This window comes from Chanos chanos, chromosome 12 (genome assembly GCF_902362185.1).
Source record: "Chanos chanos chromosome 12, fChaCha1.1, whole genome shotgun sequence".
Taxonomy (NCBI): Eukaryota; Metazoa; Chordata; class Actinopteri; order Gonorynchiformes; family Chanidae; genus Chanos; species Chanos chanos.
In genome coordinates this window covers 10509451-10514450 of record NC_044506.1, presented here as the reverse complement: position 1 = coordinate 10514450, position 5000 = coordinate 10509451, and positions in this window count along the sequence as shown.

Here is a 5000-nt window from a genome sequence, read left to right as displayed (position 1 = left end):
TGTCTGTCTGTCTCTCTTTCACTCTTCTTTTTCCCTCACTCCCTCCTTCTCCTTTGCTCTCCCTTCTTTATTTCATCTCTGTCTCTTCCCACCAGCATGTCCAAAGGGCCAGTGACCCTAACAGACTCTTAAGATCTGCCCTCCAGTCTTCTCTCCACTCACACGCATTACAAAGGAACCAATGTCCCTCCCCAGTCAAGAAGTCTCTCCTCTCTCTGTTCAATCTGGTCTAGATTACATCTCAGAACCGGCGGGGTGGGGATGGGGATGGGGGGTGGGGTTAAGGTATTGAAGAGTTGGGGGTGGGACTGAAAGGGGAAGGGAGGAAAGGGGAGGGGTGATTAGATCTATACTGAGTAACTGATGTGGGAGTGGGATCAATGTATTAGTGAGAAGAATTCTCTGAATGACTTGAATTCCTGTACTGTTACCCATCCCCTTGTGCCCACCCTTTAGCCCTGCTTTTTCAATTGTGGCCGATCTCTCAGGGGTGACTGCATGTTAATGTGCTAATGTGCCCTGCATGACTTCTCCTTAAAGCCAGCACTGCCCTCTTCTCCAGCAACATATGCTCCAGAGACAAAGGAGTAGTAGCAGTGTGTGTGTGTGTGTGTGTGTGTGTGTGTGTGTGTGTGTGTGTGTGGTTTAAAGAATTGAAGTGTCCTCAGCTTCAGTTAACCTGGGGAACTTTTTTGGTGTCAAAGACAGTATTGTTAGTGTTAACCATTGTTGCCTGAGGGGAGGAAAGGGGACTGGCTTCTTTTAGCATATAAGGGGCCAAAGGCCCGGCCTGTCTTTCAGGCTATAATGAATATCTAATAAGAGTAGCAGATTGCAGAGTGGCCCCCACATATGAACACTAAAGAAATATATTGTCACATGTAAGCACTAAAGACAAAGCCTTCCACAATTCAGAAAGAACAATTGCTTCTCAGGGCACAGACAAACAACAGAGTTAAAGTGTTATTCATGAGTTTTATTCATTTTCCCCTGAGACCACAAAGCCAAAAGTCAGCTCCCAATGAATGTTAAGATGATGGTTAAATTGAGAATGGAACCCAAATAAAGTATTAGGATTGGAGTGCAAAGGAATCGCTGATTTACATACCATTATGCTAAATTAGTGTATACCTCAATACTCAAACAAAACTTGTCTTAAAATGTCTTATAGTAATAACAAACTTGGGAGAATAGACATGTATTCCGTCTCCGTATAGCAATTTCTAACTTTTATCTGTCCGTCACTTCTTAAGGTTCTGCGGTTCATTGTTTCATGGTCGTCTCTTGGATCTCTGTCGGAATTTTGGGCAGTGTTCAGTTCAGTACAGACTCTTCAGAACACGACTGAGTTAGGTACAGAACAACTATTTTCCCACCCTGATAAACTGTGACAATTTCAAGATAAAATAAGATGTTTGGTCTAAATGGTTTCTTTTTGTTGGGTCTCCAATGGTGATTCCAATATAGTGACTACACATGCTTCCAGAAAATAATGATGCTTTATTGTGAGAAACCACACACACACACACACACAGACACACACACACACACACACACACACATTCAAAAGATATTTGTCCTCATTCCTGTTTTAGAACAGGTGTTTCGAATCCCAGTGTTTGAATTCACAGTCAAGAGAGACTGCGCTTTCTCGTACCCCCTGTTGCTGTGGGTGCAATTGACAGTAATTAACCATAATTATGATACAGCGTTGATCACCGCATCGACTTTGATCTCAAGAACCCTCCTGAACGACCCACAGCTCTGCACACACAAACCCCCCAACACACACACACACACAAACCCTCCTTAACACACACACACACACACACACAGTGTGACTCTGAAAACTAGTCTGTTGTGTGACCTGACGGGGGGGGGGGGGGGGGGGGCAATAACCCTTTTCCGGCATTTATAGCCCAACAGCTGTATTCTTTGACTTCTACCATGCATCACAAAAGTGGAACTCATCCAGGCTCATTCACCTGGAAAGAATGAGCGGTATGTATTCACATTTAGATTAGAGTGGGAGACTGTCGTAAGTCCATCATAAGGACGTACTCAATCAGAAATAAAAAGGCAACGCTAAGTATGAAAGGATTCATTTCGTTTTGCATCATACTCCTCAGAAAAACTGCAGTGAAATGCATAGTGCTCATTCTATATCACATATCACAGTAAATTTAAAATGTGTTGTGCGTACCAGTGGTCATGTATGTTAATGTGACTTAGAATTACAGTCATGCAATACAGTTCAGTATATAGCTTAAAATTGAGTATAAATTCAACCTGTTTTTCTGGTTCCTAATTTCAAATCAGTTGTCACTCAGGGATGGACAGTGAGAAGAAGAAGGGCACACTTACCCCTTTTCCACTGCCGCGGTGCCGGTGCCGGTGCCCGATTGAGCACCGGCACCCGCGCTTTTCCACTGACAAAATACTGGTGCCGGAGCCGAAAAGCTGGCACCGGCACGGCACCACAGAAATGCTGGTCCCAAAAGTTGGAACCGCTGACGTCAGAGGCTATGCAAATAAAAACCACGCGAGAACCAATCAGTTCAGCGTTTGATACGTGACGTTCTTTAGAGAGGCGGGAGTAACAAAAAACGTCTGACCAAGTAGCGGTAGGCTAAAGGATATTTGTAGCATGAAAATATGTATATGATTAAAAGATGCATGAGTAACAATTTGTGTGTACATCAATACGGGCTGTTGTTTACATGTTACATGAACGTAGTCGGACCCAGAGTGGTAGAAAAAGACACTCTCTCTCTCGGCTCTTGCTGGTGCAATTAAACCACTTCAGGCAGAACTTCATTTAAACACTCGTTTTAACTTTTGAGCTAGGTGACAGACTTACTATTTTCATGAATTTGGCCCCCAGAGCGAAAAGTTCTGGGACAAAATTCGTGAGGTGTTTCGCTGTGTGGAAGCCTAGCGTAAAAGTAAATTTATAAAGAGCAAGCAATGCGTTCTGTCCGACATTATTTTTTTCCCCACGGAAATTACCCAAACTTTCGCTATGTAGCGTTCGGTTCCCAAACCAGTGGAAATGCGGGCCGGTTCTCAAAAGGCACCAAGGCAGCACTGGCTCCGCACCGGCACGGGCACGGGCACCAGCACCGTCGTAGTGGAAAAGAGACAACTGTGAACCCAATAAGGTAGGATCAGTTAAAAGAAATAAAGCTACCAGTGTGTACTGATAGGTCTCAATTAAGTGTAACTTTAAGACCTAACCAGTTTTGTGTCTTCTTTGAAAAAAAATTGAGTTATCCCATTTTTAAAATTAGATTTCTGAGTGCGCATGCCGATACAGTGCTGTGACGTTCTAGAAGCATCATTAAGCATGTTAAGGACATCAGTAGAACAGAACATATAACTCAGCAAGTACTGCAACAGTGAAATGAATGATATTAGCAACCTAAACTCAACAAACAGCCTATTTAAAGTTCACAGAGCCCAGAAATCTACACAGGCAGACAATTTGGACACTTACGTTATCAGTCATAACGTCTGAAAGTCTTCCATATTAAAAGAAAATACAAAAAATGGCCTGGCAGTTCTTTGGGATGGTGGATGTTGAGGTGAAGGTGTGGCCCCTCAGGGCAACTGTCTGTGTAGTCTCTGTACAGATTCCCCACTCATTGTTCTGTAGTGCAGACGTTTGGGGCTCCTGTTCTTTGATGTCTATAGTCTATGTCTTTCTGTGGGTTGTGTTGGGTTATTTGGACTCTTCCTGACTCAACGCAGTTCTTTGTGCTGGTCTGCTAATCTTGATCTTGACCAGATAGCAGACCAGGATGTGCAGGGTCCTCTGTCAACGAGAGTCGCATTCCATCAGGCCATTGTTGAAAGGCTGCGCCTTTGGACGAGTAGAGAGGATACACGTCAGTCACAGCTTCCCAGGAAAACATGGTTTGGAACGAAACTGTAACATCTCTTTTTCTTTCTCTCTCTCTCGCTCTCTCTCTCTCGCTCTCTCTCTGTCTCGCTCTCTCTCTCTCGCTCTCTCTCTCTCTCTCTCTCTCTCTCTCTGTCTGTCTGTCTCTTTCTCTCTCTCTCTCTCTCTCGGAATCTCTCCAATCTCTCTCTTTCTCTTCTTTACTTATTCAAGAATGCAAATACACAGAAGTGTGAATTACACTGTGCATCACTGTTGAAGAATTTCCTCTGATCTGCAAATGATTTCTGTGGTTTTCGAGTTGTTGGGTTTTTTTTTGTTTTGTTTTAAATAATAATAGTCTGATTAATGCTGTGTAATCACATGTGGATGACTTTTGAGAGATTAAAATCCAATTTTATCTAATCAACAGTCCCCCGGTAGGATCAAGTTATGATTGCAACAGATCAATAATGTAATCATCTCTCTTTACTTTGATGTCAGATGACCGTGTGGGAGCTCCAGAAAGTCAGGAAGAGAAAATGAGGAAAGAGAAGTCAATCTGGCACAGCAAATCATCACGGCCATCAATGACAGGCTTTCCCCGGTCCTATTCCTGGAGGTCCACAGTACTGTGGGTTTTAGATCACTCTCAACTCTAACACACGTGACTCAACTTATTAGCTAACTTATAAGCCGTTAATGAGCTGGAGCGCTTTTGTCAGAGCAGGGGAAAAAAAATCTCAAACGGTCACAGCAGGACTGGCTCGACGGGACCAACGCTGAGTTGAACTCTCTCTGACTCGCAGACATCGCTGTTTGTTTGGGTGGTGGAGAACGAGTCAGACACCATTAGGATCAAAACAAACAATCGCCTGCCAAATGATACTGTTTATTTCAGAATGGTTTGTGATAGTGTGTATGCGTGTCCATCAGTGTGTATGCGTGTCCATCAGTGTGTGTGTGTGTGGGGGGGGGGGGGGGGGTGAGCGGAGGGGGGGCAGTCTCGCAGACTGAAAGAGTGAAGATTGCGGAGCCAGCAGATGCTCACAGTTGAGCAGGCATGGATAAAAGAGAGCTGAGGTGGATGGTTGGAGGTTGGAGCCTGACAACACGGGGG